At 33.7% G+C, this 24,357-nt stretch overlaps 1 long non-coding RNA gene and 1 pseudogene across 1 annotated transcript; both read left to right on the top strand.

Moving 5' to 3' along the window:
* The window catches only part of LOC133173120 (uncharacterized), a 125,493-nt pseudogene that overhangs the window by 10,278 nt on the left and 90,858 nt on the right, over positions 1 to 24,357 (top strand).
* On the top strand, positions 22,535 to 24,348 carry LOC133173308 (uncharacterized). The gene is made up of 6 exons (XR_009719023.1): positions 22,535 to 22,586; positions 23,097 to 23,159; positions 23,282 to 23,383; positions 23,608 to 23,661; positions 24,107 to 24,203; positions 24,311 to 24,348. It is a non-coding gene; the product is annotated as an uncharacterized LOC133173308 (long non-coding RNA).

Genomic DNA, 24,357 nt, shown 5'->3' with positions numbered 1-24,357 from the left:
TTCACTTTCAAAATTTCAAGATAATAGCTGCAGTTAAACTCAGTGTTACATGTGAACTCAGTCTTCAAAAGTATTAGGAGTTCCGAGTGACCACCTTCACATTAAACATAAAAAATCACATGAAAAATCACCATCACATGAAAAACCACCTTCACATAAAACACCACCATCAAATTAAAAAACCACCTTCACATGAAATAACCACAGCATAACATAAAAAAGTACCACCTTCTCATGAAATAACCACATAAGGCAACTATGGCATTCCATAAGAACTGTAGCATTATGGTTTTATATTTTAGTCTTTGACCATAACGCTACAGATCCCATAATGTAAATAAGGTGCAAAATTTTCTGCGCACTTTGGGGATGTATTTCCAACATTGGTCAATGAACGACCTTTCCTCCCCTAATTCTAGACATATTCTATAACCAAACTGTATATTTTATCCACCACCGTTTATAGTCGTCTCTACAGTCCAATAAACTCGCTTGTTGTGAACTTGTTGTCGGATGGTATAATGAATAGAGTGGAAAGAGTGCCATGTATTGCATTAAAAATTTCCAAACAATTTAGAGGAATTTTCTAACCCCTACTGAGTTTTAACAGTCAATGTTTTTTTCCTGGCTTATCATTTTGTTTTTTTGGTGGCTGCCCCTTACCCCATTTGATAAATGTTGCTACAGGCCTGTCTTGTGTGATGACTCCCTCACACTATGATCCTCAAGCAAATAAATGACTTATTAGGTTTGTGACTGACTGTCTACAGAAATATATCAAGTTGATAAATCTCATAGAAAGCTCGCCCATCTATGATCAACCTTATACATTTCTGTAGACAGTCAGTCACAAACCTAATAAGTAATAGTATCCTACCCGATTCTTTCAAATGGTCATTCTGATTCAATTGATACATTTTCTTATAAGTGATTGGTCTAAACAATTTCAGCCTTGCCAACAGGACCGACAGTTTTTTGACAACTCTGATATAACGTTAAAAAGTGCAACTTTCTTGAACCTAAACAATTTTATATGTACCATATATCATTAGTATACCGGTAATGATATGCTAATTTACTAAGCAAATTTCTTAATATTAACTTATGATCTCCATGCCTGGAAGATGCATTAGGCCATTGAAAAGAGGCCTATTGGCAAAATTGGTCACCAGAGTCATTTGATGTCTGTTTTAGTCATGACTTCTTGAAGTTAAGATTTAGCCACAATATAGTTTGAAATTTTTTATGGGATCAGGGGTGTGTAATTACCATTGCTCGACACCAGAGTCTACCGATTTTAGAGATCAGGCAAGCAAACATCAATTAATGTGGCAATGGATATGGCAATTAACGGATATAGGGAAGTGTTTTGGTATCCTTGGCAAAATTCTGAACAATTCTTTGTAAAATTTTATGCATGGTTATAATGAATTTTGTTATAATGAATATACAGATACATGTATAGCGAACTGTGAAGGTTATAACCATATATATTTACATCTTTTGCAAGAAATTTTTAAGGATCTCAACATCTAAAAAAATATAATTATTTCTCAAAGTACATGTACATGTAATTTTGTTTAAAATTTAATCTAATATATAGGGCTGGGATGATATTTCGAGGTATCAATAATATCGATTCTGTGTGACGACGATACGCATCTATATCGATACATATGAAGAAATATCGAAATATCTCCAAAGAAATTCTGAATTATTTTTTTCTTTGTTTAATTAAAATTCTGGGTTTAATATATCAAATAAATATGCTAAATGTGAATATAAATATGAAATACATAATAATTAACACCACCTAATTGTTTAAAATAATTTTGTTTTACAACAGATATACAACTTTTTTTTTAAAATTCTTCATATTTGTGAAGAAATGTTTTGTTCAATTCAATAAAGAAAAGATTTTATTACCAATTCAACATATCGTGATACATATTGTATCGTGGCTCAAATATTGTGGTACGTATCGATACAGAAAAAGTTGTATCATCCCAGCCTTACTAATTATAGGAAAACATTAGTAATCCAAGGTAAGTTTTGTAATTTAATACTTCTGAGAACATATTGGTAGTCATACTTGAAGAAAAAATGCATATTGCGAATATTGAATATATTTACTTTAATAAGCCTTAGGAATTCATTATATGGTAATAAGGAATTAGGGAAATAGTGAAGTAAATTCACAAGTCCCCACAACTTCACTGTGACCAAGTTTTAGTGTACAGTAACTGTTACAGTTATATAATTTATCATTAGTGGTCAAGAGTTTCACCACAGTCTAATATAATTTTACATGTAGTGTCTTTTTACATGAAGGTGGCAGAGGATAGTATCGGATTAAGTACCAGTCAAAAATTAGAAAAAATAGAGGAACCTTAAGGTTTGAATGTATATTATTAATAGATAATTTTATAGCTAGAATATTTTATGTGTGCATTTGGAGGGAACTGGTGGCCTTGTATATTCTAATGATATATGACACTTTAGTGTCACTACTACTGTTAATGGGATATGGACTAGAAATATGAAACTAAGATCAAAAATCACTCTTCCGGTATTTCACCAGAAAAGTGGGGTGGGTTCATAGGATGAATTGTAGCTTGAAAACGAGGTGGTTGAGCCATTATCTCTTGCTGTTCAATGGTTACTATGTACAAGTGTTGGTCTGCAATTTGTGTGGTAGCTTAGGGCATTAGCACGGGCCTGGAAGCAGTTGCGGATCCGGCGAAATAGTGAAAATAGGCTTAATTTACAGGAAATTTTGAGATTGTCCCTGTGCCATCATTAGGGCTCATTGTGTAAGTTGTACATGTTTTATTCCTAAAAGCTTCAAATTCCTCAAGGGACTGGACCATACTATTATTACATGTAGAGAGAATTTAAAATTTTTCAATGGACATTTTAAAAGCAGCTCAATATTAAGGAAACCGTCAGTCAAACGTTTTGATCGCCAAAAAAAACTGTAATCCTCTGCCACCTGAAAGATAGTCATCCCAGAAGAAAAACAGACTAATAGAAAACTAATATCTATCCTCATTTCAATATCAACCTAAAAAAAAATTCATTGAATCTTGCATTTCATCGTGTTCATACTATATTTTCATATACTTTATTCGTGACTTACCGGTAATGTAAAATGATTTTTATTTTTACAGGCACAGTTTTAGCACTTGGCATACCTGGAATTTTGGAGTACATTGAGTATTATTCTGACCTAATAAAAGAATTGAGGTTTCGTGGAAGATGTGGAGTGGAAGGGATATTCAGTCAGCTTCTAATATTCTTCAGCAAGATATTCCTGTTGAATGCTATGTGAGTTTGTGTTATGCTTGAAACAAATTCAAAATTTAGTTAAACACTTTTGAGGCATATATCTTGTATATGCATGTTTCTTTTTAGCTCACCTGTACTGAAATCGCTAGTGAGCTTTTCTGATCACATGTTTTGGTGTCCATCTGTAAATTTTTCACATTTTTAACTTCTTCTCAAGAACCACTGGGCCATTTTCAACCAAACTTGGGTGAAAAGCAGGGCGTAATAATAATAACCCTTGCATTCAGGTTCAGTAAAAGGACCCTGTCCCAATTGAAATTTGCTTTTTTCCCCCAAAATTTTGAGTGACTCAGGTAATTAACTTAATGCTATCCGTTTTCCTCCATTGCTGTGCATCCTCAGTCATCTAATGTACGTTAACATTTGAACATTTTTAGCTTCTTTTCTGGAACTGCTGAACCATTTTCATCCATTCTTGGCATATAGCATCTATGGGTAAAGGAAAACTTAAAAATTGTGATTTTCATGGTCTCCTCTCTCCAGAGACCTGAGGCTAAAACCATCAAAATTAATTCTATCTTTAAAAAAATGTCTTCATTACTTGACATCAAGCAGTCATACTGTTAACATGATTGTACAGTAATAAGCATTGTGAAATTCATGAGTTAGGGGTATTAGAGTTGGATGGGCTCTATTGATCATATATTGAAAATCCATAATTTCTTTAAAAAGCTTCTCTTTGTTTCCCTGTATATCATGGTATATTGAACGGATAATGTAAGTACCTGGTTGAGATGTGGAAGTGCCTCTTGCAAAATTTTATGGCTCCTGGGTCAGTGGTTCTGGTTACAAGGCGGGGCTCTATTAATCATATAGTAAAACTGTATTCTATTTCTTTGAAAATCTTTTTCTTTGCTTCTGGGTAAGCAAACCAGTGCATGGTTATGATTAAAGTTGTCTCTTCCAAATTTGTGTATTTCATGACCACTGAGTCAGGGGTTCTGGAGTTAGGCCAGCACTCTGTTGATTATTTAGTGAACTTCTGAAACTAAATTTTTTTTACAGTAGACATAATTAAACTATACTGATTGGAGTTTCCTGATAATTGCTTGCTAACTGCAATAACCATGATAACAGTGAGTTGTGAAACCTGACCTATATTGTTGGCCAGGTAGCCATATACCATATAAGTAAAACTCGCTTATAGCGAACACGCTTATAATGAATTGACGTTTACAGCAAAGTGATTTTCATTCCCTGTGGTTTTTTTTAATATTTTGTGAACTTAAAGAATATAATGAATTAAATTTATAACGAAGCAAAATCATCCATTCCTGGCACTTCGTTATAAGCATGTTTTACTGTATATGGTATGCCAGAATATGTCCAGAAATCGCTATAATCAATAATTTTGTACCCCCCAAAAATATTGAAAACAATACATTCTTTCTTATTTTATTGCATTCATTGGGATGCACATTTATTGAACTCATGCATCCTCTGCAAAATTAGTGCATAATTTACCCAGGATGCACAACAAAATGAATCGCTGAAAATGAGACAAAAAATACCACATCTTTGTACAATAAATGTTCTTCAATGACCAAGAAAGGCCAATGTGAAAGGGTGTGTGATGGGTTTACTACAGGTGCTCAAGCACAGTTGTTTTGTTTAGACTGCATGGTGATAGTGATAAATGGGGGTGCAAAAGCACTGGCAAGTAAGGGCAGGTAAATAGATCTACTTTTTATGTAACTGAATACTTAAATAACTATTTTGTTGATCCCTGATCATCCTATTTCTTTTGGGCAAAATATCTTCATCTATCAGTTTATTTTGTTGTATTCATACTATGGACCATTTACAGTGTTGTATTATACTCAAGCGACCATTAAGGCCCTTGGGTCTCTTGTTTCTCAGTATTGAGTAAATACTCATCTGTAGCAGGAATGAATTTTGTTATATACATTTATGCCTTGTATTTTAAATGTAATATCGTTATAAATGTTTTCATACATATATTTGTATACTGCCTTATCCCCCATATCATTTGTTTATATTTACAAACCTTCTCAGATAATAGCACATGTTGCTTCCATCAAATCTTACGGGTAAATGTTTTCTTTTGATGATCTAGATTCTCATTGGCTATCAATACGGAAATTAACCTTTTGGGTGTTACTAATTTCAGTCAAAGTCCATAACCTTGGGGTGTATTCACTAGATTTCAAGTTAAAGTTTCTATTGTTTCCAAAACCCATGTAACTGTTAGACACGTGGGGAAGCTTGGAAAGCATTAATTTGCTGTAAGTTCTCTCACTTTAATAAAGGTTTATTAGGTATTTAACAGGTTGCACCCCTAGAAATTATGTTAAGATATTAGGCATTTTGACTATAAATTGTTGTTGTCTATTGCTCTGTTAAATTTATTAGGCCATTAATCTAAAAGGTAGGAGTTAGGATATTTCTATATAAATAAGGGGTTTTTAGCTCACCTGAGCGGAAGGCTCAAGTGAGCTTTTCTGATCGAAATTTGTCCGTTGTTGTCGTCATTGTTGTTGTTGTAAACTTTTCACATTTTCATCTTCTTCTCCAGAACTACGGGGCCAATTTCAATCAAACTTGGCACAAAGTATCCTTGGGTAAAGGGGATTCAAATTTGTTCAAATGAAGGGCCACGCCCTCCTCCAAGGGGAGATAATTACGAAATAGCAAAAAATTAATGGCATTATTGAAAAATCTTCTTCTCAAGAACCAATGGGCCAGGAAAGATGAAACTCATGTGGAATTATTGTCAGGTAGTGTAGATTCAAGTTTGTTCAAATCATGACCCCAGGGGGTAGGGTGGGGCCACAATGGATGATCAAAGTTTTAGATAGGAATATCTAGGAAAAATCTTCAAAAATCTTCTTCTCAAGAACAGCAAAGCAATGAAGGGTAATATTTATATGGAAGCATCTGCAGGTGGTGTAGATTCAAATTTGTTCAAATCATGACCCCTGGGGATAGGGTGGGGCCACAATGGATGATCAAAGTTTTACATAGGAATATATAGGAAAATCTTCAAAAATCAAAGTTTTCATAGAGTATATAGGAAAAATCTTCTTCTCAAGAACAGCAATGCTATGATTGGTCATATTTATGTGGAAGCATACTCAGGTGGTGTAGATTCAAGTTTGTTCAAATCATGACCCCCAGGGGTAGGGTGAGGCCACAATGGACGATCAAAGTTTACATAGGAATATATAGGAAAAATCTTCTTCTCAAGAACAGCAAAGTTATAATAATAATAATAATAATACTCTATTTAAAGAGGGTAACCCGATTAGTGCAAAGCACTAGTCTTCCTCAGGGCCCTCTATGCATGTATAGTATAAATATAAATACAACAGTACAATAATCAGAAAAATACAAGTATATGACATAGGTGAAAGCATTTGAGAAAAGTATATATCATTAAAACATAGAAACAAGTTACAAATTAAGAAATGTTGCATCCATTGATGATAAATTTTTCTACATTTTTACGAAAGGATTGTGCAGTGGGTGAAAAACGTACATGTAGTGGTAATTTGTTCCATAAATGAATGCCTGAGTATTGAAAAGAATTTTTAAACATATTTGTTCGATACTTTGGTAGACTAAGGTCATAATTAGATTCAGAACATAGGATGTAATTATTAGAGGAAATGAATTCAAAGGAGTCTCTCAGATAATCAGGTGCCATACCATGAAGTGTTTTGTAAAGCAATATGTATTTGTGAAAATCTATCAATTCATTTATAGTCAACCAACCAAGTTTCACAAATAATGGTAGTGATGGAGCATCTGGTGCCACATCTAATATAATTCTGGCTGCTCTTTTTTGTAATTTAAAAACTCTTTCTATGCCAGCACTTGGAGCATTGCCCCAAATAGTCAAACAATAATTCAAAGAAGGCAGAATATATGCATTATAGAAAAGTTTTCGTGTGTGTAATGGGAAAATTTTTTTGATTTGACGTAATGTAATAGTTTATATGTCAAGGACTTGCAAACAGAATCAATATGATTATCATAGCACAATGAATGATCAATATGTACTCCCAGGAGTTTTTCTGATTCAACATTTTTAAGAACTTTGTCTGATACACACAAATCTAATTTCGAAGATGTTAACTTAGATTTTCTATGTTGAGTTCCCATAAGCATCCATTTTGTCTTATCAATATTCAACACCATTTGATTTCTAGAACACCAGTTTTCAATCTCATACAAATCATCATTTAGGGCATTTTCAATAGAATGCACATTATTCTGATATGTATGTAAAGTTGCATCATCAGCAAACAAATCAATATCTGTATTATTTACATGTAGAGGAAGATCATTTATATACAGTAAAAATAAAAGTGGCCCTAAAATAGAACCTTGAGGCACAATTGCTGTGACGGGCAAGAAGTTAGAGGAATTTGTACCTATATAGTTTTACACATTGTGTCCTGGAGCTTAAATAGGAATAAAACCATTTATAATAATTGAAATTTTGTGAAAGTGATACAACTTAAGTTTATTTATCAGAATATTGTGATTAACTAAATTGAATGCTTTACTAAAATCTAGAAAAGTTATCCCTACAAGATTTCCTTGATCCAAAGATTGTTACCAATTGTCTGTTAGTTTTGTTAATGCTGTTTGACAGGAATGAAACTCTCGAAAACCAGATTGTGATTTATATATAAGATCAAAGGTAGTGGTAAAATCCCGTAGTTGATTGGCTATGTGTTTTTCAATTAATTTGGACAATGTTGGAAGAATTGATATAGGTCTGTAGTTTCCTGGATCAGCATGGTCACCGGTCCTACTAAACAGAGAACCCTAGAGAACTCTAGAGAACCCTAGAGAACTCAAGGTTTATTTGGTGAATTCAAATAAAAATTATGCATAATTGGGTTGATTTTTACTTTAAAAATCATATTCTATCTATATAGTCAATGATAAAGTTATTTTATGAATGTTTTCTGCCGAAAATAGTTGAAAAACGTAAACAGATAGATGGTTAAATATTTTATGTCATCCCGATCCCGATTGAATTTCAAAAACGTTTATTATTAATTTTATCACAAGTTTACAATTCTTTTTCAGGTTTTTTTTTTAATTATAACTATTTTTAAAGTTATAATAACTCTTAGCCATTCACTTTAATGTAAAATGTATGAATAAAATTAATTTCTTATTACTTATACATGTATCATGAAAGGTATGATAAAAGTCTTCAGAGATAAGTAATCTGTTAAAATTAAGCATAAAACGTGTCAAAATGTTATTTTTTCAAATTTGATTTTGTTTTTGTTTGATATACAGGTTATCTAATACATAAAAATTTCATTTACAGACCATACATAATTCAAAATCATTAGGGTTCTCTAAGGTTCTTTAGAGTTCTCTAGGGTTCTCTGTTTAGTAGTACCCGCATGGTCACCATTCTTAAAAATAGGAGTGATTTTTGCTTTATGGAAATACACCATTAATGATGCTAGCATTTATAAGATTTGTAATGGATTTGCTTATGACATTAGCTGAAAGTTTTAGTAGACGAGGGCCAATAAAATCAACACCTGCTGATTTATTTACATCAAGTGCATTCAACATATATTATTAAATACTTCTGTCTCACTAATTTGGTGAATACTGAAAAAGTTTTCATTCCCAAGTTTTGATTTTGTAAAGTTGTTTAATAATTCAGAATCAAAATTTTGCACTGACATATCTGACAATATCTTACTGGATACTTCTGTAAAGTGTTTATTAAAAATATCAACTATATCCTGTAAATTTTCAAAATCAGAACCATTCTGAGTGATTACGGGTTGGTGTAAAGTTTTTGGAGTCTGGAGATGCCAACTGGTTTAAATAACCCCACATTTCTTTAGGACTTGAGCTTTCTTCAATAGCTGATTTGTAATAAGATGTTTTGGTTTGATCAATTAGCTGTGTGACTTTATTTCTCCAAAATCTGAAATTGTTTGAATCCCCTCATAAATGGTATAAATCACGTAAATGCCTAGCCTCGTTAATTTCTTGTGTAAGCCATTTAGGTCGAATATCTGTCTTGACTCTTTTTGTTTTTACTTTTGCATGCTTGTTAAGAATGTCATTAAATAAATCATAAAAACTGTTCAATATTTCGTTTGCATCATCAAGCTGGAGAAGAGTGTTTAAATTTGCGTTTGCTAAATCTGTAAGAAAATTATTTTCATTAAATTTTTTAAAGTCTCGGTATTGAATTTCAATATGTTTGCCTTTTTGCTGCATGCAGTTACCTTTGCGTGTTGAACACACAGGATAGTGGTCAGAGATAGCAATAGGGGGGACATAGATTTCACATATGTTATCTGGTTTGGTCGTATAAAAATGATCAATTAAGGTACTTGAGGTACTGGTAACTCAGGTAGGTACAGTAATTATCAGTGAAAGTCCAAATTCCTCTAAAGCAGATGTCAAGTATTGTGGGGGGTCTTTCATTAAATCAATATTGAAATCACCTGTTAGAATTATTTCAGTGTCGTCACAGCAGGAGGCACGATTCACCTCCCTTGCTAGGTCCTCCGCCCAGCAGGAGGGGGCAGATGGTGGACGATAAGCAGAGCAATAAAATATAGGTTTTGAATTTTTCAGATTTATCTCTAGCCAGATTGTCTCAATATTACTGATCTCAAAATCAGTTCTACGTTTATATGTTTTATCACTAGAAATATAAATAAGAATTCCACCACCTGCCTTTAATGTACAATCCTTTCTTTCAAAAACAAACCCATCAATATACAGTTCTGGACACCTATTCACAAAAAATCGTAAGTTTACGACTACGGCTTGAACTTACGATAATCCTAAGATTTAAGTTATGAGCTATTCATGAAAGTGGTCGTAAGATCGACACATTGTCGTAAGTGAAAAACGATCATAAGATTTTCTCTTCCCTAGTTACCGACAACTGCTCATGCGCAGATGAAGTAATTAATGCGGGAAACCCGATGAGGCAATCTTGAACGCAAACGAATTAACGTCGCCAATATACCATGATTACGGGTTGTCTCAGTTCTGATTCAGTCATATATATTATTATTAGCTCACCTGAGCCAAAGGCTCAAGTGAGCTTTTCTGATCAAAATTTGTCTGTTGTCTGTCGTCGTTGTTGTGGTTGGCGTTGTCGTTGTGGTTGGCGTTGTTGTTGTTGTTGTAAACTTTTCACATTTTCATCTTCTTCTCAAGAACCACTGGGCCAAATTCAACCAAACTTGCCACAAAGCATCCTTGGGTAAAGGGGATTCAAGTTTGTTCAAATGAAGGGCCACGCCCTCATTCAAGGGGAGATAATTAGGAATTAGTGAAAAAATAATGGCATCATTTAAAAATCTTCTTCTCAAGAACCACAGGGCCAGGAAAGATGAAACTTATGTGGAAACATCCTCAGGTAGTGTAGATTCAAGTTTATTCAAATCATGACCCCCGGGGGTAGGGTGGGGCCACAATGGGGGATCCAAGTTTTACATAGAAATATATAGGAAAATATCGTTAAAAATCTTCTTCTTAAGAATAGCATAGCCATGATTGGTCATATTTATATGGAAGCATCCTCAGGTAGTGTAGATTCAAGTTTGTTCAAATCATGACCTCCGGGGGTAGGGTGGGGCCACAATGGGGGATCCAAGTTTTACATAGAAATATATAGGAAAAAATCTTTAAAAATCTTCTTCTTAAGAACAGCAAAGCCATGATTGGTAATATTTTTATGGAAGCATCCTCAGGTAGTGTAGATTCAAGTTTGTTCAAATCATGACCCCCGGGGATAGGGTGGGGCCACAATGGGGGATCCAAGTTTTACATGGAAATATGTAGGAAAATATCTCTAAAAATCATCTTCTTAAAAACAGCAAAGCCATGATTGGTCATATTTATATGGAAGCATCCTAAGGTAGTGAAGATTCAAATTTGTACAAATCATAACCACCGGGGGTAGGGTGGGGCCACAATGAGGGATCAAAGTTTAACATAGAAATATATAGGGAAATACAGTGCAGGGAACTAATTTTGTTACATAAACCAGCATCAGCATAAGCATTAGTAGCATCAGGATCGAGCTAGCATCAGCATCAGCATTTAAAAAACAGCATTACCAGGATCAGCATCAGCAAGCAAAGGATAAAACCAGCATTGACCTACATAAAATCAGCATTATCCTACTAGCATCAGAAAATCAATGAGTTTTAATTCAGTAAAAAATTAAAAAAGAAAGATAGAATATGGTTAAAGTATTCACATTATTGATACATACTGAGATATTATGATCAAATAATTGTAAAAGGCACTTTTATTGCTTTAAACGGCAATGCTGAAATTCATTATTTACTTCCGGTAGTATGATGCTACTTCCGGTAGCATTGACCTAATTATAAAACAGCATCAGGATAAGGATTACTAGCATTAAATCAGCAAGCAAAGGAAGCATTCAAATCAGCAAGCAAAGGAAGCATTCAAATCAGCATCGATGCTGTAACAAAATTAGTTTCCTGCACTGTATCTCTAAAATCTTCTTCTTAAAAACAGTAAAGCCATGATTGGTCATATTTATATGGAAGCATCCTCAGATAGTGAAGATTCAAGTTTGTTCAAATCATTACTTCGGTTATAGGTTGGGGCCACAGTGGGTGATCAAAGTTTACAGAGGAATATATAGGAAAAAGTCTTTTTCTCAAAACAGAAAAGCCATGATTAGTCAAATTGATATGGAGGCATCTTTGGGTTGTGCAGAATGAAATTTGTTCAAATGAGGGCCCCCGGGGGTAGGGTGGGGCCACAATGGGGGATCAAATTTTTACAAATGAATATATACGAAAAAAAATCTGCTGCTCAAGAACAACAAAGCCATTTGTTATATTGATATGAAAGCATCATCAGGTAGTTTAAAATTCGACACCCCCCTCCCTGTAAACTTTTCAATACTGTACTGATTTTTGCGTTTTTTCCTAGCCAATGTGCTCAGGTGAGCGATGTGGCCCATGGGCCTCTTGTATTTTATGCCATATTGTTTGTTAACAATAAGAATATTTTGAAAATCAACATTAACGTTTTTGGTAAATTCACTACAGCAAGACTGATATTATAATAACATGAAAATCAATATTAACATTTTTGTTCACTGCAGCAAGGGTGATTTATAAGTTGTAGGTAAACAATAATAGCTGCAAAGTTAGATACTTCCATTCAGTTATATCTTGGAAATCATTCATATGATCACTGCTCAAATATATTAACATTGATTAATGATTCAAACTATAGCAGCATTTCTTTATACTGCATGACATGGAACATCAAAAACTCAACATGCTCAATATTCAAAACTTAATAACAGCAAATTATGTATTTAACTTAGAACTATAGAAATATTCTTCAAGGAAAATATAAAAAAAAAAAGTAAAATTGTTTTTCTTTTGAAAAAAATATGAAGTTTGAGAGGATTTAGTAACGTTCTTGTGTGTGTTTGTATGTGTGTGTGTTTGGGGGGGGGGGGGGGGGTAAGTAGGTGAGTGAGTGCATAACGGAAGTTAAGTAAGTAATAAATTCATATCAGGATCGATGTGCTCTTTTGCGAGGGATGTCATGCTATATGGTACCCTTGTTAAATTAAATATTAATTAAAAAATTAATTTAAATTTTTAGCGTCATAGTGAGAAATCAAGTCTGGAATACATACACTTAAAACAACAATCAAACCGCAGTTTTTTTTTTAAAAAACAAAACGCTTAGTGATATAATCAGAGGTGTGAAGTCATGTTTTTTTTTCAGAGAAAAAGAACATGTTAAACATTAATAAAAGGCCAATTTTGGCTAGAAAATGTTCAATATTTATACAAAGGCCTCTTTTCTAGATCTAGCAATTAGAAAATTTTTAATAAATTCGAGATTTGTTTCGATTGATAAACTCGATCTGAAATGTAATCAATATTCGCAATCAGACAGTAATTAAGAAAAATCTTATACCTGTTCAAATAGCAGAAATTTTAGCGAGGATTCAATTTGGGCATATTACGTGAAGTTGTTGAGATCATTAACATTAAATATCGCTAACAATTCATTCAATATTGGAGGTTACTCTTTTCTTTCTATGTATTTCAAAATCGCTACAATTACCTCTCGCAAAATTAAGAAAAAATCACTAAATTTGCATCTCGCTACAGATTCCATTCATACAGTCTAATGCATGGTGAAATTTTGTCCGATTCATAGTGATTGAAAATGGGTCACTCTTAAAAATGTCTGTTTCCAAGACTTAGTAGAGCCCCAGTAAGTATGTCTTGGACAATAATTTACATTTCAAAGTCTTATTTTATTTCACTTCCACAGGGAATTCTGTATGGATTCAGTATTTCTTAATGTTGTCCGATCCACCATAAGTATTTCAAATGAGATTCAAGAGATTTACAGATTTTGTATGGATATATATAGAATACTTGAATCTGACTATCTGAGGTACCCGTGGAGACCGGCGTCAAACTTGATTGTATCCACCAGGGACAGATAATTTTAATAGGCACAGAGGGCGCAGCCGATTGAAAAAAATAATTAAGATGTATCCAAAGTCAGTTGACCACCAGAAATTATTGAAGGCATCATAAAATAAAAAGTTGAATAAAACAAAAATGAAAATAAAATTCTGATGTATATTGTTCAAATTTGCTGAGAAAGGACAGAAAATACATGTGATTAAAATTAATGTAGTTCGAATAAAAAAAATTTTTTTGGTTCAATTTGAAACAAAATTGAAGTAATTTTACAAATGATATTGACTGTATAATGCTTGTATCGACAAAGTTTATTCTATGGTACAAAATTGTTTTTCTTGACGTTTAAAAACAAGTAGATTGTTTTCCTAGTAGCGAATATTTGTCAGCGTCGTATATTTTTTTTTTAATAAAAATATTCTTGAAAAACATAGTGACGGGTTGAAAAATTTCTTTTTAAGTAAATACAATAAAAATATAAATATCATACCCCTTTTTCAGACTGGAATTCATGAAAATTGGCCCCAGGACAGGTTGCCTTAATGTGTAGTATCCCCCCCCCTCCCCCAGCCTTTTTTTTTTTTTTAGAGAATTGTCGTTTTCATTGAAGGCCATCGATTAACCCCTGCTTTTATAAAATTTAGTTTTGGCAAATTACTTTCTTAACTTTAGTTTCAAAAAATTATTTTGTTGAAAAGAGAATATAATCCCCCCCCACTTTTATTAGATATAAACAAACCTCCGTACTCATCACAAACATATTTTAGCGTGTTATTCACATGTGAAACATCTACATCCCGTCTCGGTAAAACTTCTGAGAAATAAACTTTGGTTGTTGGAGACCGATCTTTGATGTTTTTGATTATTTCTACAGCGTCGTGTTCTACAGCATCTATATCTCTATGAGATGAGGCATCATTTCCCCCGGCGTGGACAATTATGTGAGAGTAATCTTCAACAGCGGTTTGATATAATTTTGACTTGATTCCGGAGAGCTTGGCCCCTCTATTGGTTCTTACATGGACACCTTGTTGTAGTCCCCTGGTTCTCACCCTTTGTAATATAGAGCTGCCTATAATAAGTTTGGCCTTACCAGAAGTTTTCTTTTGTTCAAAGGATCTTTCGGGTGTACATGTTGGTGTGGTGTTGATATATGGTTCCGTGTTAGTACCCGAATCTGAGGTATATTTTGTTTCCTTGTCGGGTTCTGTAAAATCACACTGTGTGTGTCGAGATGCTGAATTTTGTGGTAAAGAATTAAAACCCTGCACATCAGTTTCCTTGTTTTTCACTACCTTAAAAAGTGTCTGCGTGTTTTTGTCAAACAAAGTGGGGTTGTTTTTGCATTTGAGTTTCTCTTTTAATTCTTGTATTTCGTTTGCTAACTTACAGACTGCCGATTTTAAAGCTTGTATTGTACCAGCACACTGTGTACAATTTTGAACATAACCAGTACTTTCTGTCAGAAGAGAATCAATTTTAACAGGCGTTGATGCCATTTGTGGAATAGATTGTCCCAACATACTACTAATGCTGTTAGAGTTTTTCTTTTTGATGTCATGAAGGAATTTGTCAAGCCAGGAGTTTGCCGACGATCCTTGAATGTGCAGAATGCTGGTGCCAGAATAGAGTGTGGCTGTAACAGTATTGCATTCAGACTTGAAAATCTGACCATTCTTCCCTACTTCTTTAATTGCTTTAAGCTCTTCTTCCAAATAGTTCAAAATAGCTCTTCTTCCAAATAGTTCAAAATAGTGGTATATATGATTGGTCATATTTATGTGGAAGCATCCTCAGGTGGTGGTGTAGATTCAAATTTGTTCAAATCATGACCCCCGGGGGTAGGGTGGGGCCACAATGAACGATCAAAGTTTTACATAGGAACATATAGGAAAAATCTTCTCAAGAACAGCAAAGCTATGATTGGTCATATTTATGTGGAAGCATCCTCAGGTGGTGGTGTAGATTCAAATTTGTTCAAATCATGACCCCCGGGGGTAGGATGGGGCCACAATGAACGATCAAAGTTTTACATAGGAATATATAGGAAGAATCTTTAAAAATCTTCTCAAGAACAGCAAAGCCACAGTTTGTCATATTTATATGGAAGCATCCTCAGATAGTGAAGATTCAAGTTTGTTCAAATCATGACCACCAGGGGTAGGGTGGGGCCACAATGAAAGTTCAAACTTGTAGAGAAAAAAGTCGCAGTTAGTCAAAAAATGATGTAAATAGCCTTAGTTAGTGTAGATTTAATTTTGTTCAAATCATACCCTCCCCTCCACTCCCTTTTAGGGGTAGGTTGGGACCACTAATGCATTTAAGCTTTTCAATACTAAACTGATTTTTCCTTTTTTCCTAGCCACAGTGCTCAGGTGAGCAGTGTGGCCCCTGGGCCTCTTGTCTCAAATCCTTTGGAAGATAAATCAAATATTTTTCAAAACAATGTTCTAAGTCCTTGTAAGTCATCTCTCGTTGTAAGTCATCTCTCGTTGTACGTCATCTCTCATTGTAAGTCATCTCTCATTGTAAGTCATCTCTCGTTGTAAGTCATCTCTCATTGTAAGTCATCTCTCGTTATAAGTCATCTCTCATTGTAAGTCATCTCTTGTTGTAAGTCATCTCTTGTTGTAAGTCATCTCTTGTTGTAAGTCATCTCTCGTTATAAGTCATCTCTCATAAGTCATCTCTCATTGTAAGTCATCTCTCTTTGTAAGTCATCTCTCATTGTAAGTCATCTCTCGTTATAAGTCATCTCTTGTTGTAAGTCATCTCTCGTTGTGAGTCATCTCTCGTTGTGCTGGTAATTGGCTCTTGTCTTCATCATGATTGTATGATATTTGACTCTGAATTATAAAGTATGTAGTCTTAATTGTACCCACATTCTTGTTTAAATATGGCCATTTGGGTAACATTTTCTTCTTCAATGGTTCAATTTAACACAATATTTTCTAGCTGTTTGTAAATCACCACTGTAGTAGGTAACTACATTTAATTTTTTTTCTTTCATTAACAGCATTATTTTCAGCATTATAAAATATAACTATATATGGTATGAAATATTTACATTGAATATTTTTGCCTTTCTCTCTGATGAAAACCAATGGCTGTTCATCAATTGATTAACTCTAAACTCAAGTTAGATCTGTTTTTTTAAGCCATGTCTTAAGAATTGGCTCTTTCATCAATGTGATCTATGAACATAATTTCACCTACTTTATAGAATAATGTATACAGATATACATGTAAACAATAAAATTTCTTTCTTTCTGTGTTAATATGGAGATTATCACTTGCAACCATTGCAGAAAAAAACTAAATAACCGGCTATGAAATTTTTCTGCAGTGTCACAACTGTTAATCCTAGTATTCACCAAAAAAAGTGATTTTATCATTTATAATTATTACATTTATCATGTGTATATATGAAATTGTAAATATTGGTCATTCTTATAGCTTCAGAGTGATATGTTATTGTTTTGACATTTTTTTTTCTTGTTCTAGGGTTATGAAGGTTTAGAGGGACCTGTGGGGTCCACAGGGTTACCCTGGATGTAATGAGACAAAGGTATGAAATAATTTAATCATGTATCAAATGTAATGTAATCATTTAATATGTAATAAATTATGTCATGCAATGGAAATTATTATGAAAAATACTTTGAGTACTTATATTATGAAGGATAAAGTGAACAATAATTAAAGGAGAGAAATAGAGGGGTGGTATGAAAACATTTATTCTATCATAGATTTCAAAATGCAATTTTTTTTCTAATAAAATTGGCATATGTTAGCCAATGTTTTCCATGCTAAGACATTGTAAATTTACAGCAAAATATTACATATCAAAAATTGATGTAGTAAACATGATATTGGGAGTAGTGTGAAATTCCATAGGTTAATTAGAATTTTATTGTAAACATGAATGACACAAAGCAGTCTGTTATAACAGAATATTAAAATAAAAATGATATGTGTTTGTTTATTTTAAGGACAAAAGGGTAACCCTGGACTTGATGGACTGCCAGAAAATCGGGGGCCTCAGGGTGAACCAGGTTTACCCAGACCCAAGGTAGGTTGTCATGGAAACAACACACAAAAAAGATATAAAAATCTTTCATGTTTTTAAGTATTGACATCTTGTGCTGTCATTTTGTTTTCTCTTTTTTTGGCAACTATATTTGCACCCACAAGCAACCCCTATTTGTTATTAATTTTAAGGCAGTATAACTGATGTCAAAAGTATCACAAGCTAATTCAGGGAATTTGTGTCCCCCGCTTCAAGTTATATGAAGAGCAAGGAAGATCTGAAAAAAAAATGCAGATTGTGAAAGAAAAAAAGATTGACATTGAGCTGTAGCTTTTGGCCTTAAAGTCATGAGGGGTTTTTCTTGATTTAAAGAAATTCAGGACCTTAAGTTTCATTGCAAAAGCTTACTGAAAACTTAAGTTATTATCTGAAAATTATGTATGCAATATATAAATTTCTGACTTTGGCCTTTGACCTTTTCTCAAAATCAAAAGAGTCTTCTTTAAGTCATATTGACTAAAAGTATAAAATTTTATTGGAAAACAAAGAGAACTCTATATAACGTACACCAGGAAGCCATTATTTATTTTTTTTTTACAAGATATGAATTTTTGACCTTGACCGTTTTACCTAAAATTCAAAAGGGATCTTCTTTAAGTCATTGGGAGTAATGATATAATAATATTTAATTGTAAAAGCTCAAATAAAACTAAAATTATCATCTGGAATTCAATTTTTGCAATTATAATTGAATTTCTTACTTTGACCTTTTGTCCTCAAAACCTTTACAAGTTGTCTTTATGTCACAAAGAGCAATGATAAAAAATTTTAATTGAAAAGGCTTTATGAGAACTAAAGTGATCATCTGAAAATCATTTTTTTTAAATGTATGAATTTCTTACCTTGATCTTTGACCTTAAAATCAACAGGGGTTGTCTTTAGGTGACTTGGAGGTATGATATAAATCTTCATTGAAAAAGTTCAAAGAGAAGTAAGTTTACTATCTGGAAACCATTTCTTGCAATGTATGAATTACCGATCTTGACCTTTTGACCTCAAAATTTATAGAGGTCTCCCTTAGGCCATAGGCAGTTGGGCAGGGCTTCAAAAATATTAGAAACAGGCGGTACTTTTTCAAAAATAGGAGGTAGCTTGTGGAAGAGATTTTAATTAAAATATGTTATCAAATTTTTCTCCAATGAATATTTTCGTAATATCAGCCGTGTAAAAGTACCGGGTACCAGCACATTTTGGAAGGCCTGAGTTGGGGCATAAATTTCATTGCAAAAGCTCGAAGGCTTTTTGAGATATTGTCCAGACATAAAGTGTTAAAAACAGATAGAATGACAGACTGATGGACAGACAGAGAAATTACTCATGTCTTCCAATCCAATTAGGATAATCTGTAAAGCATACATAAAGCACATAATGCACAAGTCTCTAAAGTGGCTGATCAAGTCTCAGACTGGATTTAGTGATTTTATAATGTACAATTTTGTATTTTGTTCATAAGATAATTCAAAAGATTGGCTTTAATATGTATCTTCTGGCAATAAAATGTATTTTTTAATCCACAGGGAAATCCTGGAGATGGATTTTATGGATTTGGTCCAAAGGGTGATCCGGGTAATCCAGGATGAAGGGGTCCTAGTGTAAGTATCATCACCATAACAACTGGATTTCAGACGTGTTATCTCGCAATATATATAATGAAATGTAAATCTTAATGTAACTTTAACAAGTTAAGTTCTATGCTTAGATTTCAGTTAACTTTAAAAGCTTTATTCCATAATAAATATTTCTGTAATTGTTCCAGTTTATGTCTGATAATGATTAAATCTTGGATATATCTATTTTTAGGGTGATCCAGGCATTCCAGGTTGACCTGGACCCCCTGGGCCTTTTGGCCCTCCAGGTCCTAGGATAAGAAATGTTCAGTCAGTTTCTATTATGAGACATGTACAATTATCAGAAGGCAACAGGATCTCACAAGGAAAAAATTGATTTTTTTGTTTCCATAGTTTGCTATACCTGTACAAGGTTATACATGTGTTATAGTTAAAATGATTTTAAGACAAATGTAATGAAACTACTTTGCTTAACAAATTACAGTTCATAAATATTCCATCAGCATACAGTAATATAATGAAGTGCCAGGGACTTGTGATTTTACTTTGTGATAAACGTAATTCTTTATATCTGTTAGCTTCACAATAAGTTTAAAACCATGGGGAATGAAAATGACTTCACTGTAGGCATTAATTCATTATAAGTGTGTTCGCTATAAGCATGTTTTACTGTATTTCTATTTTTATTATTTAAACACAAATGTTTATTAGTACCATATTGATTTTTGATATAATAAATGAAAACGGTATAAGGGAGATAATTTTTGTCACTATACACCATTTATTGTTATTTGACAGTTCCTGCAGGAAGTGGTCAAAATAATAACATAAATTTTATTTGATCTTGTAACATTATAAGTCTAGAAATACAAATACGAGGGGCATTTCAAAAGTTCTGGCAACTGGTGTGCGGTAAATTAATGAGCGTCATTATCATAAATTAAATTATATCAATCCCTCAAAATAGTCTCCGTTGACCTGGACACACTTTTTCGGTCTTGAAATCCACGTGGAAAATGCTGCCCTATAGTCCTCTTCCGGTATACGCTTCATACACTGGAATACGGCACTTCCGACTGATGACGGCTTTCAAATCACCGTCCTCGGAGGGCGTCTTTGATAACGGCATTCAACCAAAAATCGCATGGAGCTAGGTCAGGACTGTAGGGTGGATGTGGTAAAACGGCAATACCATTTTCCTTTAAATATTTGGTTACTACCTCTGATCTATGGGCAGGTGCGTTGTCATGGAGGAGCTTTATTCCTCTAGTACTGGTTGTTGGTCGGGTCATTTTATAGTGCTCTACAACCTGAGACAAGACATTCTCTGCATAAAATTGACCAGTAACACTGCTGTGTTCTGGAACCGGAACTTGAGTAACAGGGCCTTTAGAATCAAAAAATAAGGTGTGCATTACTCTCCGGACAGACCGGTTTCTGCGTGCAATTTGAGGCCTTGTATCATTTTCACCGATCCAAACTTTATTATTGAGCTTAGTTTCCGGTTCAAAAAATATATCCATGTTTCATCACCAGTTACTATCTCATTTATTCGCCTTTGGTCACAATCTTCATAAATTGTTAGTAACTGTGAAGCCATTTCTACCCGGATGCGCTTTTGCTCTTCCGAGAGAAGATGCGGCACCCATCTAGCACAGATTTTCCTAAGCTTTAAGTTTTTCTTTAAAATACAAAAAACTGCTGACGAATTAATGTTAGTTAAGTCTGCTATTTCCTCAACTGTATATCTAGCATCATCAGCTATCGTATTTTGAACAGTGACGATTTCTTTTTCGCCATATGCACAAACTGGACGCCCCGAATGGGGGTCATCTTCAATTGATTTTCTACCCTCTTTAAATTGAACTACCCATCTTGCTATTGCTTGATATGAAAGAGCATGCTCTCTATATACTACATCTAAATCGGCTTTTTTTTCTGTTGCTGTAATGCCAAGCAATGAGCGAATTTTGCAATACGCTCTTTGCTCAACAAAAAAATTGTTCTCCTTATCAGTCATTTTTACGCCCAGTATACAGAGTATACCTAATTAGGACGTCATTTTAGCAGACCTATACGTCATTTTGAATGTAAAATACGTCACTACTAATGCATATTTGTCTAAGCTTTACAGTGGTATCAGAGTCATTTTAATCCGTAACGTAGTTAAAATTTTATATACCAGTTGCCAGAACTTTTGAAATGCCCCTCGTACATGAAAGAAGATAAGTTCATGTACCTGTCCCAGTGTTGAGGAATTTTTTTGGTCTGTTTGGTCATATTTTCGAAATAAAGTATATTGACATAAATTTGCTAGATCTTTATGATATCTCTTCATTATTCCAACAATGAAGCCATCAAAAAAGTGGGGTACAGGGAGGGGAAGCAGGAAATATACTAAGTAGTATTGAATATATTTTAGGGCATTCATATGATGTAGTTTTCGTAATTTTCTTGTAGCTCAGTTGAATATTGTGGTACCTTCATTTATCATAAAATGTATCTTTTCTAATTAAATTTTAATTCTTTAAAATTTTTAGAGGCCGACTGGAATTCCAGGAGGTAAAGGGCCAAAGGGAAGCATGGTAGACCAGGGTAGAAATCCCCCCAAAGGTGAAAAGGTCAGTGTTCATTGGTCGTTGAAGTTACAGGTATACTTCTGTAGATAAATCACTTATCATACATTGTAATCATTCACCACAATTTTGTTGAAGAACAGAACGTGTAATGTAAATAGTCTAAGAATATTTCATGTAAAATATCCTTTATTATTTAACCAATGCTAAAGAGGCATTAGAAAGTTTATTTTGGTCACCAGTGTAAATGTAAAACATTGAATTTATCATTAAGAAAATTTTAAAACTGTGTGAAATTCCAGGCTAATTGACCTGTTGTGTTGACCTATAATTTACATGATTGTCTGTTTGTTTTCAGGGAGAGGTAGGATTACCTGGTCTCAAAGGTCCCAAAGGCTCCATCACAACTTTATCAGGAAACAAACCGGACGAGATTCTGATGGGAGAAAAGGGGTATCGGGGAGACCCAAGTGAGGGAGGAAGATCTGGATGACCCGGATTTAATGGAATGAGTGGTGATCCAGTTAGTGGGAAATTCCCTACTGTTACTCTCTCTGTCATAACAATACAACTTAACTTGAAAAGAGCAAGAGCCACTTAGGGCCTTTTTTGGCCCTGAGAATTTCTGAAAAATCAAAACTGCTCAGTTTTGGTTGAAAATGCAGCATTTATAACTTGGACCCTTGGTGATAATCAATTAATTGATATAAATTTTGTTATAGGAAATGAAAGCACTAAGTCTCTACTTTTTTTTGATATATGAAATGGGACAGAGGGTGATAGTCAATTAATTGATATAATGGCATGGCCATTTTATGCATAAAGTGAACCTAGCTCTTTGCTCTTTTATTATTCCAGGACCTATATCTGAAGACCATAGACATGAACAATCTGTAATAAGTTGTTAGTAGTAAAAAAATTTAATTTCATATTATATAACAATTTTTTGAAATACATGTAACTGGAAAACTTAGAGATAGATTTTATTTATAATGTAGCTTTCATTGACTTTTACCTGGATTTTTGTTTTCAGGGATTTCCAGGTTTGCCAGGTGATAAAGGGCCTTTTGGGATGCCTGGAATGCAAGGAATGAGGGTATGCAATGATAGGGAGGATCATTTTGACTCTTTATTTGCCCTTATTTTTATGGCGATTTTAATTTTATGTCTTAGGTATGGTGATAATAATATATTTTGTTTTTTTGACCTTTTTTTTAGGGCAAGAGAGGTAAGGACGGCCCACCAGGACCCTAGTATGGTTTGAATGGAGAACAATGAGAAAAGGGGAGACAAGGCTATGATGGATTACCAGGAGAAACAGTAAGATCCACCCCTCAAATTAACTAAGGCATTAAGGCTTATTTTTGATTTTAGTAAAATAGAGTGGCAACAATCAATAACTGATAGACTAGAAAGTTAAGATTTTACACTATTTATGGAGTTCTGAATAAGAAATTTATAATTAGATCTTGTCACAATATTCTCATCAGGGTAAATTTTGTATATTTTCGTCATCTTTCTTAAGGCTGTTTCTCTGCTTTTAGGGCAGAACTGGAGACCCTGGTTTTCAGGGGATGAGGGGTGACCTTGGAGATCCGGTAGGTTGCCATGACAATACAATTATTTGGCAATGTTACATAATATCTTTATAATGATATTCAATTTTTTTAATATGTATAGATTTCAAAAGTAGTAGTGAATTACTTGCATCACATTAATTGCTCAGTACAGTCCTCATTTTGGAAAATCTAGAATCAGACCCCAAATTGTTTCCATTTGTGAACCTTTCTCCTCAAAATTTGCATGTGATTAATTTTTGAAATTGTACATGATGATTTTAATCCTTCAATATTCCAAATTTGGAATATTTGGAAGCGCAGTTTTTTTTGTGTCATTTCCAAAATATATATAAAAAAATTATCCATACTTATTTCCAAATTCTTAATGAATAAAAAATAGTTTTGATTTTACTAAATTTTAGTGTTTAGAATTCAGTTAAATATTCAAGTACATGTAAATTATTTTAAAAAAATGAAATTGCAGGGTCCAGAAGGAGATCCAGATGGTGGGGGTCAAGGTTGTCCTGGACCCAGAGGTTGACCTGGTGACCCTGGCCCACAAGGTCTTCCAGGATTCCCGGGTAAGTGTTAGGAATTCAATTAATAATTACTAAGTATAAGTAGATGTGAGAATTGATATTTAGACATGCTGTCAGATGATTGATCTTATAATTTGTATACTGCACAGGAAATGACGGTCCAGATGGTCAAATGGGACATATGGTCCCCCTGACC

Source organism: Saccostrea echinata, unplaced genomic scaffold (assembly GCF_033153115.1).
Source record: "Saccostrea echinata isolate AGI-Se365-2 ecotype Australia unplaced genomic scaffold, CSIRO_AGI_Sech_v1 ptg000056l, whole genome shotgun sequence".
NCBI lineage: Eukaryota > Metazoa > Mollusca > Bivalvia > Ostreida > Ostreidae > Saccostrea > Saccostrea echinata.
This window is presented reverse-complemented; position numbering and strand designations above follow the sequence as displayed.